General features: G+C 47.1%; 1 long non-coding RNA gene across 1 annotated transcript; it reads right to left on the bottom strand.

The window, feature by feature from the left end:
* Positions 1 to 10,423: 10,423 nt before the first annotated feature.
* On the bottom strand, positions 10,424 to 12,182 carry LOC126490076 (uncharacterized). Its single transcript, XR_007589100.1, has 2 exons — positions 11,794 to 12,182; positions 10,424 to 10,991 (listed from the first exon to the last, which is right to left on the bottom strand). It is a non-coding gene; the product is annotated as an uncharacterized lncRNA (long non-coding RNA).
* Positions 12,183 to 14,590: the final 2,408 nt, after the last annotated feature.

Genomic DNA, 14,590 nt, shown 5'->3' with positions numbered 1-14,590 from the left:
CCATGTGAAGAGATTAGAAATTAGCAAAAATGTTTATGCCAAGTTGGGAATCTTCATAATCAGAGGATGAGACCACTACAAAGAATGAAGTTTCTGTACAACCACTTTGGAAGTCAATATGGAGGTTCCTCAGAAAATTGGGACTCAATCTACCTCAAGATCCAGGTAGACCACTATTGGACATCCACCCAAAGGATGCTCAATAATACCATAAGGACACTTGCTCAACTATGTTCATTGCAGCTTTGTTCATAATAGCCAGAATGTGGAAACAACCTAGATGCCCCTCAACAGAAGAAGAGCTAAGGAAAATGTGGTGCTTTTACACAATGGAGTATTACTCAGCTGTTTGAAACAGTGATTTTATAAAGTTTGAAGGCAAATGGATGGAACTAGAGAAGAATCATCCAGAGTGAGGTAACCCTCCCCAGAAAGACAAACATGGTAAGTGCTCTCTTATAAGTGGATATTAGCTGTAAAGGATAACCTTGCTACAATCCACAGATCCAGGAAGGCTCGGGAACAAGGAGGGCCCAAGGGGGGGGGGACACATGGACCTCCCTGGGAAGGGGAAATAGATCTAGTGGGTGGGCTGGGGCAGATGGAGATAGGAACACGAGGGATCAGGTTCCGGGGTGGATGGAAGGGGAGAATGCTGAAAGAGATGATTGGGAACAAGAAACGTTTCAGGGTCAGGGAGAAAATCTACAAGGAGGATCACAGCTAAGACTCCTAGCAATGGAGGATGCATAGCCTGAACTGGCTGTCTCTTGTGACCAGGCAGGACTTCCAGAGGAAGGCTTGGAATACCGGCCCAGGTACACAGCCTCTGACCTACAGTCTGTCCTGCCTATGGGACATGCGGGTGGGGAAGAGAGAAGGGTAAGGATGGAACAGAAATTGTGAGAGTGGCCAGCCAGTGACTGGTCCAGCCTCAGACTCATGCCAGGAGAATGAGCCCACCCCGGCACTGCCAGAAGTGCCAGAATGGAAAGGCGGGATGACCCAGAGACCTGGGAAAGAACCAAATGTGACTAGAAAGAGAAAAAAAAGTCAACATAATGATGCCTAACAATATTCTGCTATACTGGTGACTACCCCAGTTGTCCTCAGAGAGGAAACAGATGTAGAGACCCACAGCCAAGCATTGGGCCAAGTTTGGGGAATCTTGCTGAAGAGAGGGGGGAAGAATTATATGAGCTGGTGGGGTAGAGTGTGGTAGGGGGAAGGGTCAAGGACATCACAAGGGAATCCACAGAAACAACTTATCTTGACTCATAAGAGCTCACAGAGTCTTCAACAGCCAGGGAGCCTGCATGGGACCAACATAGACCCTTTACTTATGTGTGGCAGCTGTGTAGCTTGGTCTACTTGTGGGAATCCTAGCAGTGGGAGCAGGGACTGTCCCTAACACTTTGACTGGCTTTTGGGAACCCATTCCTCATACTGAGTTGCCTTCCCCAGCCTTAACACAAGTGGGGGAGAGCTTAGTCTTACCTAACCTTGATATGCCATGTGTTGTTGATACCCATGGGAGGCCTGACCCTTTCTGAACAGCAACAGAGGAGGTGTGGATTGGAGGGTAGAGATGGGGGAGAGAGAATGGGAGAAGATGAGAGAGAAGAAAATGTAGTTGGGATGTAAAGTAAATAAATAAAATTATTATTAATAATAATAATAATAATAATAATGAGCTTTGTGAAGGTTGGTTGACCAAGCATGATGGAGAGATATGAAAGTGAGAGTTCTGCTAATCAGGTTTTAATTCAACACCTAGGATCCCTCCCCATAGCTCCTCAAGCTACACACTCTTACATCAACCCTCTTTCCTCATCCTGACCTGAGCTTAGTTTTCAAGCCTGAAGTTCAAGGGTAAGCATCCCTGGCTACAGGAGTTGTGATGATGGGAATGTATCATGACGTCATCATTTAGTGAGTCACAGCAATGAGCCGGGAGCTGGAGGCAGCAACGGTTTCCGTTAGGGGTCAGACAGTAAATATCTTAGACTTTGTAGTCACGTGATCTTTGCCAGCTTCTTCACTCTGAAGTGATAGGGCAGAAGTAGAGAAGACAACAAGAAAATGGCCAACACGATTATGTTCCAATAAATCTTTATTTATAAAAGCAGTTGGCCGGGGCCAGGACGCTGGCCCCACAGTTTACTGGCCCCTGGATTAAACTGTTGCGAGTGCTTGGATTTCAGGACTTTGCTTAGCTGTATCGAAGCGTTATACTTTAACTCGCACTTTTAAAACAGAATATGTTTTAAAGTATGTGATAGATTCATATTTTTTTTGCAAACTAGAAGAAAAGAGTAAGGTAGGCAAGGCTCACGGGAAACCTCCGGGAAACCAGCAGCACTGGACTGGCTACAAGGTGTCTTGTCAGCTACGCTTACCCAAGAAACCCTGGGGCACTTCGATAACAGCCCAGACTGTGATCTTTCAACTGTCTCCAGCTCGGAATCCCACCCCTGCGGTAAGTACTATTTGGAAAGAAGGGGAGGAGGTGAAATGTCTGGCTTTGTGCTTCCCGTGTCTCCATTAAAGCGCAGGTGTTGTGGGCAGGGCATTCATCACCGACTTTCCTGGTAAGCCCTCCGCTCCCGATGGGCCGCTTTGTAGTCTTGTTGTCTGATGACACAGCCGGGCAGGAGGGATAAAGTACAATCATAGCTGGGCAGAATCCAAATCCACCTTCCCTGAATGTCTAGTCCTGACATTTGCCTAGGGACAAGGCTTCAGGAAAATGGTGTCTAGTAGCTAGGAGGTGCCTCGTATCTTCCAGAGTCTCAGCCAAAAGTTTAAGCTGAATAAGTTCATCCAGCACCCCAGAGGCAAAGGCCGATGAATCTCTGACTTCAAGGTCAGCCTGGTCTATATATTGAGAGCTCCAGGCCAGGCTGGACTACATAGTGAAACCCTGTCTAAAAAAATTAAATAGCAGAGCTGGAGAGATGGCTCAGAGGTTAAAAGCACTGACTACTCTTCCAGAGGTCCTGAGTTCAATTCCCAGCAACCACATGGTGGCTCACAACTGTCTATAATGAGATCTGGTTCCCTCTTCTGGCATGCAAGCATACATGGAAGGAATGTTGTATACATAATAAATAAATAAATCTTAAAAAAATTAAATAGCCATTACAACATTTTTAATGATTTTATTAACATACATAATTATATACAAACAGGTTTGTAATGACATTTTTACTTCTGCATATATTTTATCATAGTCACCCCTGTTACAGATTCTCTTATTCTCCCACTAACCTAGTTCACCCTCACCATTATCAGACCCAACAATTCCTACGTTCTCTTCTATGAGGACAGTGGAGGCCGGAGAGGTTTAGTAACCTGAGCTGGTAATCCACACAGAGAGGTCTGTGTCCACATTGCTCGCTGCTGTCCTGGGAAAGACACCATCAGCTCACAGGGCAGAAAAGAAAGGACACTCTGTCGTTGTGAAAACCTGCAGGCTAAGCAGTCAAAGCAGAAGGTTGATGCTTATTCCCTTGCATCTGGCCCCTGAGTTTTCTTCGTCACAGCCGGCTTTTCACCCCACATCCAGATGCGAGCACTGCGCTCTGATCCTGTGCAACCAGGGAGGGATAGTCGTCGGTTTCATCAATGCGCTGTGTCGTCTGCGGTGCAGATGCTAAGGTCCACCATGTACAGCATGATGTGTTCAGTCCTCACCGGCAGGGGAATGGCAGCTGAGAGCAGAAAATAAGACATGCGTATTGGAAGATGAACCGAAGCAGCATGCAATGGACTCTGTTTCGTACTAGACAAGGAAAGAACGCTGGGAGCCCCCGGGATTACTGTGGAGAAGTCAGGTTCTGGACTGGAGGAGGCGTTTACCTAGAAGTAGTGCCATCCTGAAATTGGAGATAAAGCGCCAGGCTGATCATAACTAGGCTGGAAAGGTGAGCTGGGTAAGACAAGCCAAGATCAGATAGTGCAGATCTTAAACACAATGCGCGGCCATTTGGTTTCATTACAATGAATAAGAACAGCAGTACCCATCCCCAAGCCTGTGTTGGGCCTTGACAACTCTGGAGGCTATTGCGTAACCCAGGCAGAAAGATCAAGGGCTTTGGAAAGAAGGTGAACTTCAAATCCCAGCTCTGCTGTTTACCAGCAGCGTGACTGTGCTCTACCTGTTTAATTTCTGTTTCAGTTTACCCGTGAGTAAAAAAAATGTGAGCAGCTCCCATGATGCACGGTTCTGGAGCCCCAACGCACCAGCTTTGTTTAGATGGGCGGATAGTTTCTTCTCTGTAGGCCGCAGTTCTCTGGCAGAGCACGGTGAGGGCAGATCAGCAATATTTAAACAAGCGAGGATCGTGGTGTTCTAATAAAACTTTATTTGCAGAACAGAATCAGCTGGCTGAATTTTGTCTGAGTCGGTTTGTCAACCTCTGCTATAAAAGGCTAAATGAAATAGTGTTGACAAAGCCGTTATTATAAAACAGATTTGAAGCTGGGCCTAGAGGTACACAGCTGTAATTCCAGCACTGCAGAGGCAGAGATGGCTGGACCTTTGTGGCCATGAAGCCAGCCTAGTCTATCCAGTAAGTTCCAGGCAAGGCAGGAAACCCTGTCTCAAAGAGAAAGAGAGAGTGAGAGCGAGAGCGAGAGGGAGAGTTGATTAAGTAGCAATTTTATTAACATAAAATTATACACAAAATAGGTTTAACTATATTTTCGTATATGTTTATATTTTTATCACATTCACACCATTGCCCTCCCTTGTCCTCCTGCTCCCCCTAATCTCACTTCTTCCCCTCCTACTTCCCCGGCTCTGTAGGGGAGGGTATGGCCCACTGAGTTTGATGAATTTAACTGGGATTGCTTACAGGAGCATGTGCGAGAGATTTGGTGGAGCCTGGGCAGCTTACTAGCGGCTGGACCACTGAAGAAAATGGCTCCCTCTCCCAGCAACCATTAGCCATCCATCCATCCTCAGGGAGGGCTGGGTCCTGGTGTGCCCCTCCCCGCTCCACGACTGATGTAGGTGGGCCCAGTCGTGTAGACATCCTGCACAGATACTCAGGGCTACTATTGATTTAGGAATGCAACAGCCTGAAAGACAGGGTTCCACAACATCCCTCTGCTTCCACTCATTGCTACACTCGTTGTGACCTCTTGATGCTCCCTGGGCCTCCAAGGGGTGACATCAATGCCCCTTTTAGGCCTGGACATTCCACAGCCCCTCATTCTCAGCACTGTTACCAACTACAAGTCTCTGCCGTAACCAATGCCCGCTGCAAACGGAGCTTCTCTGGCTATTCTATGGGGCTAAACATAGCTATTTAGAAGGCAATTTGAGGGGTACACCATGCCTATCCAGCAATACCTTTACCATCAAGGCCCAACATGCCAGCAGCCTCAGGCTTTTGACCAGATTTACAGTGCTGAGCTCCAGTTTTTGTGAATTCCTTTTGCCCTCTGAATAATATGTGCCCATCACCACCCTGCTGTAATTGATACTGATGTGTATGTGCTTTATAACTTGTTTTTCTGTTCTGCTGGCCATAGTAGTATGCCTTTAAGATGTACTTCAGAGCTGAGAGTTTAGGCAGTTCTTAAAGGTGCTATTTACTAGCAATATAAGGAAAAGAAGCATTCCTTGGTTGCAGTCCCAAATGAGAAGATAGTTCTGGATTGAGAAGACAGGAAGCCATACTGACCATCCAGTCTCTTTCCCTTAAGGCTCAGGAAGTAGGGGTGCAGGGAGGGAGGGAAGGAGGGAAAAGACAGGAGAAGAGAGGAGAGGGGAAGGAAGGGGAGGGGAGAAGAGGGGAAGGGAGGGGAGGGGAGAGAAACAGAAGAGAAAAGAGAGGAGGGGCGGGGAGGGGAGGGGAGGAGAGGGGAGGGGAGGGGAGGAGAGGGGAGGGGAGGGGAGGGGAGGGGAGGGGAGGGAAGGGAAGGGAAGGGAAGGGAAGGGAAGGGAAGGGAAGGGAAGGGAAGGGAAGGGAAGGGAAGGGAAGGGAAGGGAAGGGAAGGGAAGAGAGAAGAGAAGAGAAGAGAAGAGAAGAGAAGAGAAGAGAAGAGAAGAGAAGAGAAGAGAAGAGAAGAGAAGAGAAGAGAAGAGAAGAGAAGAGAAGAAAAAGTTCATGAGCTCCCTCTGCTGGATCTGGGACAGACCTGTGCAAGGGAATTGTAGTGACAGGGCGCCCCCAACCAAAGACAGAAGGAAATTTCCAGTTCTGTCTGTAGCTACCATTGTGTTCCTGTATACAGAAATTTAGAGGCAGGTGGATATGGCGGTACACACCTGTAATCCCAGCTACGAAGGAAATATCGAACTGGAGGCCAGCATGCACTACACAGAGAGTAAACAGGTTTCAGCACGTAGGCCTGCTTAGGAACGCTTAACACAGTGGTACTTAGTAGATTCTCTCTTACTCCCCCCCCCCCTCCTTTTTTATGGTTCACTTGTTAAGACAGGGTCTCTCTACAGAGCTCAGGTTGGCCTTGAACTTGTGACTCTCCAGCTCAGCTTTCTAACTCCTGTGGTTATCAGTGTGTATCCCACCCTACACAATGGACTGACCCGTGTTTATCATTCTTCAGCTTTGCTTGGATGACAAATGTCCCGAACAGCTGTGTTTTATCAGCTCAAGATTTTAAGTATTCCATCCTCTGGGCCATTAGGGTAGGAACTTTCTTCTCCTTGTTTGGCTTTACTCTAAAAGCACTGAGCCTTCTGTCTGGCCTGGGGACTCACCTTGATAATTAACCAAGACCCTCAGGCTGCAGCATCCACTTCCTCCTTTGAAGACCTTCTGGGGGAGATGTTTACACAGGGCTGACTTTTCCTGGAGCCGGATTGTTATGCTAAGTGAGCTCATCTGGAAAGCCAGTGGGTAAGAATTGCTGGGATGTGTTAGGCACTTTGCTAGATACCCTGGCCAAGAAAGACTAGGTCTGCCAGATTTAACTGAAAAGTGTGGGCCTCAGTTTGCTTGTTTGAGAAAGGAGCTTGCTATATGGCCCCTTCTGGGCTAGTACTGGATATGAAGCTCGTGTTGGTCCTGAACTTGCAGCAATCCTCCTGTCTCAGCCTCTAGAATGCTAGAAATCACCACCATGTCTGGTAATGTTAGTTTATTTTGAACTCTCAGTTTCTCAATGTTCTCGTCAAGATCCAGTCAGTGGGCTTGCGTGTGAACATAGATGTTGTCCTCTGAAGACTTTGTGTATGCTGTGGGCATACCAGCCTCCCTGCCATGGAAGATTTGGGGAAACTAAACAGATTCTCGAACGGGGTCCACCCTGATCCCCAAAAGCTGGATTTGTAGACTGACAAATCTTCCTGATTTGCCCAAGACTGAGGGGATTTGGAGGGGTGGAACCTTGATACCAAATTTAGCAATGTCCCTAGTAAACTGGGAGGAGTTGGTGGCTTTACTGATTGGAAAGGACAATGCCTTGTTCGTAATTAGGGGTTCAGAAGCACATAGGACCATCTCATGGAGAAGCCTGAGAGACGCAGGGTGACAGGGACTCCCAATGTGCCTCTTCATAGATGACCAGGAATAAAGAACTTAGCTCTGGTAGTACCAACTGAGCATCAGGTCTCAGCTCAAAGGGCCAGCAACCTCTCCCCTACGTCTAGTGGTAAGGATTTGGCACTCTTGGAAGATCAGAGAGGCCAGCACAATGTCTAGTATTTAATCCTTCCTCTTTATATGGTCCCCCATCATGCTCAGGGCACTCTTGAGACTTAGAAGGGTAAAGGATGTGGGAAAGATTTGAATTGTATCCAAGGCCCCACATGACACATCTGTCAGCTCAGTCCCCGGGGGATCTGGGCATGAAGATGCTACCGCTGAGGCTCAGAGGAGATAGAGCAAGAGTTCAGAGAGCAAAACAGTAACTAAAGATGGTGAACGGGTCCATGGTCAGAGAATCGGAGGCAACAGCATCTCTGGTTAGCTATAAAGCTCTGGCCCAACTTTCAGGATTCTCAGACGAAAACCACCAAAAGACCTGGTGTTTCCATTAAAGTTATACATTTCTGGAAATTTCCAGAAATACTTAGAGAAGTAAGCACTAAAGAAAAATAATGAAAGCCTACTAGTTATCAGTTATGGGTGGGAAGGCTTGAGGTGAGGATTATTATTTTAAACACAGCTTGGGGCTATCATGCTATCATTATGCAAAACTGTCTAGCCAAGCTTGAAACATAGAGACCATAATTACACTAAGCTATTATAAAAAAAAATCCAAAAACTTTCTATCAAGTACAAGTACTCGAAGAAAAACACCTGATCATGGGTTATGGCTCAATGAGTTTTCCAAGGAAATTTCTGGATAGCCACTGTCTTCATACAGGTTCACAAGAGGCTGGTGCTGTCTGTTCTTGACCTTTAGATAAATGGTGGCACCCGTGGTTCTTGGTTTTCCTTCTTTGACTCAACATTACGTGTGTGAGGGTCATCCGGATCATGATGCCAGGCTACAGCTTATATTTTCAGTACCGTAGGAGATCCCATTAGAACATGCAGAATTTACTCATCGATTCTACTGCAGGTGGACTTTTGTGCTGTTTCAATCTGGACTTCCAGGATGAAGTACTGGTGTGGACTTTCCACCACACAGATTTTTGTAAAGGGAGGTGGGGCATCACCTGTAGGCCAGACTGGGGACCACAGGCCTATGTACTTATTTTGAGCATTTCTGCTGTGTGGGGGTCTGCAGTACCATCTGCCCCTGTGTGGAGGTCAGAGAACAACTTGTAGGCGACAGTTCTTTCCTTTTGCTCTGTGGTGCCTGGGGCTTGAATTGAGTCAGGCTTGGCAGCACGCCCGTAGCCCATAGCCTCCTGAGCTGCCTCACCAACCCCAAAATGTTAATTACACTTTATTCTCAAAAAGAGCAGATAATTTTGGATCCTAACTATTAATATTTTTTCAAGTGTCACCAACTGGAGCCCTCAAGATGGAGATTCAAACAGTGTTACAACTTGTATTTCCAATGTCTGCAGTGATCATGTATGGAAACCTTTGTCCCCAGCAGGTGGCACTATCGGGAAATGGTGACAGCTTCAGGAGATGGAACCTGACTACAGAAGATAAGTCACTGAAGGAAATGATGGGATTGTGCCACCTCCCAATAAAGTGTGTTCTCCACCATAGTCACCTGCGTCTCTACAGAAACATTGGAGCCAGAGACTGTGACCCGGAAAGAGAAGTCTTTCTTCCTCCAATTGATTGTCTCAGGTTGTGTCACAGGCACAGAAGGCTGGCTAACACCAACGGCTTCTCGCTTTCTGAGGAAGTTGAAAGCACCTTCAGAGATATGACTTGTAGATAATCCTTTCCATTGAGTATGCTGGGCAGGGGTCTGTAATTTCAGCCCTTGGCAGATTGAGGCAGGAGAATCGCTAGGAGTTTGAGGCCTAACTTGGCTGTGTGGTAAGTGCCAGGACAGCCTGGGCTACATAGCAAGACCTGGGTCTGGGGACGGAGAGAAAGCTAACCATATAGCAGATGGTTCAGGGAGTAAAAGTGTTTTTGCCACAGCCGGTCAGTGGTGGCACACGCCTTTAATCCTAGCACTCAGGAGGCAGAGGCAGGCGGATCTCCATGAATTCGAAGCCAGCCTGGCCTACAAGAGCTAGTTCCAGGACAGGCACCAAAAATTACAGAGAAACCCTGTCTCAAAAATCAATCAATCAATCAATCAATCAATCAATAAAAATTTTAAAAAAGTGTTTGTCACAGAGCCTGTCTTCCTGAATTCAATCCCAGCAACCCAAGTGAAGGTGGAAGGAGAGAACGGACTAACTCTCCACATGTGCCCATACACACACATCATACACAAACAATAAAAATAATAAATAAAATACCTTTAAAGCAATTTAAAATGAGAAAAGAACAAAACATTGCATATGAGAACATTTCCTAAGCCAAGCACGTTGGTACACACCTGTCACCCCAGCACTTGGAAGGTGAAAGCAGGAGGACCCAGAGTTCAAGGTCCTCCTCTACAGAGTGAGTTCAAGTGCAGCCTGGGCAACATGCTATCTAAGTAAGTCCACTAAAGGTACTGTCTTGTCAAGCTGCACTTGGATGTAACTGTTTCTTTGGTCTGTCTTCGGTGCCCAATGTAGTGTTTGTTTACCTCTCCCCAGGAAAAGGAATACTATGCTAGGCTCCTGAATGCAGACGCCTTTGGGAAAAGCTGCATTGCCCCTGCCAAGGGTAAGCGCATCACTCTGAGGGTGGGACATCCATGGGACAAGGGGGCAATCCTAGTGTGGCTGACTTCACCACGCAGTGTGGAATGGCATGCCTCCTTGCTGAGATGGCAGTTGTCCTGCTGTGACTGATAAGGCAGCTGAACCTAAACTCTAAGCTACTTGCCCCCAAAGAATTTATCCATTTAAGGAAATGATGACAGTAGACTAGTGCAAATGAGTGGCATCTTCTCTGTTAGCCTCCGACTGGGCAGGTCAACTGGATACAGGAGAGGAAGAGCCGGAGGTGGCTCTCTAGCCTTACTGAGGAAACAAAAAAAAAGCCAGGCAGTTTCCTGTCTAAACAAACCAAACAAATTCTGTTTACAGCAAACTTGTTAAAGTCATGCAGCCAGCCAGGAGTGGTGGGTGCTGCAGCACTTTTGGGGGGCTATAAACAAATATCCATTCACCCAGATAGTGTGGACAGATTAAATAAATGGAGACTCAGAGTCAGCTGTGCCATCATAAGGTCCACAAAAGCTGCATCCCTGGAGCCCCCGCCCAACATGCAGGCAGTCACCGAAGACTCCTTCCTCCTCTCTCCTCCTCTTCCTCAATAAGTGATTGCGATAGCTCTTCCTGGTTGTTGGCTTGACTGTCTCTGGAATGAACTACAGTCCAGAAATGCAGGGCACACTTGTGATCCAGGATCTTGAGGCAGGAAGACAACATGCCTTTGATCTGGATCTTGAGGCTGGAAGGCGCACCTTTAATCTGGGCCATTCTTTCTGCTGGAAGCCTGTATGAGGACAGTGGGGGAAGGAAGGCTGTTCTTCATCTGTTTGCCCTCACCTGTTGCCCAGCCATTCCTTCTCAAGATCCCAGCAGACCAGCTGAGATGGCCAGCCTTGTGGGACTGAGCAGCTCCTAGATTCTTGGACTTTCCATTTATAACTAGGCCTTGTTGGACTGCAGCTTGTAAGACATTCCAATAAATTCATACATACATGCATATGTGTATACACACACACACATATATATATGAGTTGGGGGAGATATTCATTCCATAAGTTCTGCAATGCTAGAGAACCCGCCTAACACAGTGCCTATTGTTTCTAAAATAAGAGAGATGGCTCCATGAGTCTCCCATTGCAAAGGACACTTAAGTTCCAAAGAAGTAGCTACACAACACAGTGTCTCATTGTACAGCTCAGGCTGCCCATCAAATTGTGTTCCTCCTGCTTCAGCCTTCAGAGGTCTGGGATTACAGCTGTGTGCCACCCTACCCAGATAATATGAGGATTTTTGTTTGGCTTTGTGGTGCTGGACGATCCAACTCATGCTTTCCTTGGCCAGTATTCCACTGCTGAGCCACAGGCCCAGGCTTTTCAGGATTTTTTTTTTTCAAAGTAGAACTGTGCAGATGGCTCTGTGGGAAAAGCACTTGCATTGCAAGCATGAGAAGCCGAGTTCATATCTCTAGAACCCATGTAGAAATTTCCAGTGGGTGTAGTAGACTGCCTATAATCCCAATGCCCAGGAAGGGGGAGACAGGGGACCCCACTCCCCAGCAAGGATGCTAGTTATAGTTATAGACTAACCCAGTTGGTGAGCTCTGGATCCAAAGGAGACCATAAAATACAAGGTGGAGATGGATCAAGGAGGACACCTGACATCAACCTCTGGTGTCTCCATGCACACACATACATGGGTCTCTGCACACAAGTGTGTCCACACCTATGTAAACATGTATACAGATATATGTGAATATACTACAAACACAAGCAAACACAAAAGAAAAGCCATAAACAATAGGAAGAACTCTAAAATTTAAAAAAAATGTCACATCCACACCCTGGTAATGGGCAAAGAGACCCCCTTGGTGGTGGTGTCTTCTATCAGTCAAGGTGGGGCAGATGGCAGTCCTTTGGTCATCCTAGTTTGGTGCCTAGCTTGGGGACCAAAGCTGTTTCACGCCTAGGGCATATAAAATCCAGAAGAAAGGAAGAGGAGAAGAAGGAGGAAGAGGAGGAGGAGGAGGAGGAGGAGGAGGAGGAGGAGGAGGAGGAGGAGGAGAGCGGGAGCAGAAGAAGAAGAGAGGGAACAGGAAGGGGGAAGGGGAGGGGAAGCAGAGACAGAGGAAGATCATCTGGGCTATGGGATATCAATGGACAAAAGTATTTGCCACACAAATCTGATGGCTTGGGATGGATCCCTGGATCTCACTGTAAAAGGTGGAAGGAAAGGATGGATCATAAACTCCGCCCTCCAGCCACATGTGAACATGTGTGCATGCATCCTCACATGTCACACACACAATCACAATCATAAACAATCATCATAATAGTATTAATATATTTTTAAAAGATCACGTTCCAAAGGGAGGAGCAGGAAGCTAGCAAGGAAAGGCTGGGTCAAAGACTGCAACCCAGAAGGGTGAGCACCAGATTCTGCAGTTCTGTGTCCGGCATTCAGGTCACATGGTGCCATCACACACCCTCCAAGGGCTCTTCTGCAGCCCCTGCATCTCTGCCACCTGCCGGCGATATGACCAAGTCCTGCCGGGCTCCACGGCTTGCCTGCAGGTCTCCTCAGGTGACATCCTAACTTTCCGGCATCTCCAGGACCATGGCCTCTCCGTTATGACTTAGGGGGAAATCGATATATTTGATCAAATTACACAGTGACCGAGCAGGCAGGGAAGGAGCTGCAGGGCTGGAAGAGGAGAGGTGTGTATGTCTTTGAAGGATGCCATAGCGGCCATGAGCTAGAGCCAGTCATCCTTCCAAACAGGAATCTCCTCCCTAGGGCACACCTCGCTGTACTCATTCCCTGCTATAAAATATGCTGCGTGTAATTAGCAACTGAGTGTGTTTGATAAGTAGCACAGAGGACGTGGAAGCTTGTGTTTCTGCCTTGGGCAGCTCAGTGAGGCCTGGGGTCTGGAACGCAAACAGCTAAAACGACTAATAGAATGTGAACCCACATGTGAAGCAGAAGTCGCTGTGCTGTTCGTCCTTCCACAGAGCTAAATCTGCTTTTTAAAAATTGTGCCTCGGTGGTTAAGGGCACTGGCTGCTCTTCCAGAGGATCCCGGTTCAATTTCCAGAATACAGAGGTTCACAATCGTCTGTGACTCCAGTTACAGGGGATCTGAGGCCCTCTTCTTACATAATATATATAATATATGTATTTATATATAATACATAAATATATTTATATATAAAATATTATATTTAAATAATTGTTATATTGACTTTTCTTGAGCGCCCTCTGGTGGAAAGATTCTAATTCCCAATTGGATGGCAAACTGAGCACACCCATCACAGTTTAGGGCTCCTCTCCTAGAGAATCAGGGTTTGTTTCAGTTCCCCAGCGCTTTGCACAGTTAGCACCTGATAGGCAAACAGAAACCCTGTTGAAAGAGTAAACACTGACGACAGCATGGACGTCCAGCGTGAAATGCTACGGAGGAGGGGTGGGGGAACAACATTTCGGGAGGTGAGGTAAGAAGCTGGAAACAGGACTTCTAGTTCTTCTGACTGTAAAAGCCAGAGCTATGCCTGGAACTGAGCCAGAAAATCAGTTTCAGGCTCAAAAGGCCCTGAAACCCCACACTGGTTCCCAGAGGTCATGCAGGGCCCCTTGCAGAATCTTCCCTGAACCCAGTCAATGAATGTCTCATAAAGAAATAGACACAGACCCTCTCCCCAAATGAAGCAACTCAAGGTGACTGAACTCTTCGTGTCTCTTTAGCACAGGTCCCCAGTTCCAAGGTCGCAGCCCCCAGAGAGCAGACCCCAGAAGACCAGCAAGCATCTGCCTTCCATTGGAGAGCCTACACTGAGAAGCCCAGTGGCTACTCGGAGGTATAGAAATGCAACTCTTATCGAGGTTGAGCCTTGTGTGGCTGCAATCCTGGCATTTGAGTGGCAGAGGCAGCAGGGTTACTAAAAGTTCAAGGTCACCCTGGACTACAGAGTGAGACTCTGCCTCAAGAATGAAAATAAAGCTGGTTGTGGTGGCTCTGTGAGTTTTAGGCCAGCCTGCCCATATAATGAGTTCTAGTCTAGCCAGGGCCATGTAATGAGACCTGGGGGGGGAGGGGGGGTTGAACAGAAAAAAATGAGAAAAATGTGGGGGTAGCAAGATGGCTCAGTGGGTAGAAGCACTTGCTGTCTAGCCTAAGGACCTGAGTTCCATCCTCAGGACCCACATGGTGGAGAGTCAACTCCTGCAGGTTGTCCTCTGATTTCCAAATGCGTGCTGTAAATAAATGTACTAAAAAAATGAAAAATAGGGAATGAGGATACTGCTTGATAGACAGAGTTTTGTCTAGCATGCTGGAAGCCCTGGCTTTGGTCCTTACCACTGATCTAGGTTCAGTCCCTTATAAAT

This window comes from Alexandromys fortis, unplaced genomic scaffold (genome assembly GCF_014885135.2).
Source record: "Alexandromys fortis isolate MF-2015 unplaced genomic scaffold, M_Fortis_MF-2015_v1.1 scaffold_235, whole genome shotgun sequence".
Lineage (NCBI taxonomy): Eukaryota > Metazoa > Chordata > Mammalia > Rodentia > Cricetidae > Alexandromys > Alexandromys fortis.
The sequence above is the reverse complement of the archived record's forward strand: the minus strand, read 5'-3'. Positions and strand labels throughout refer to the sequence as shown.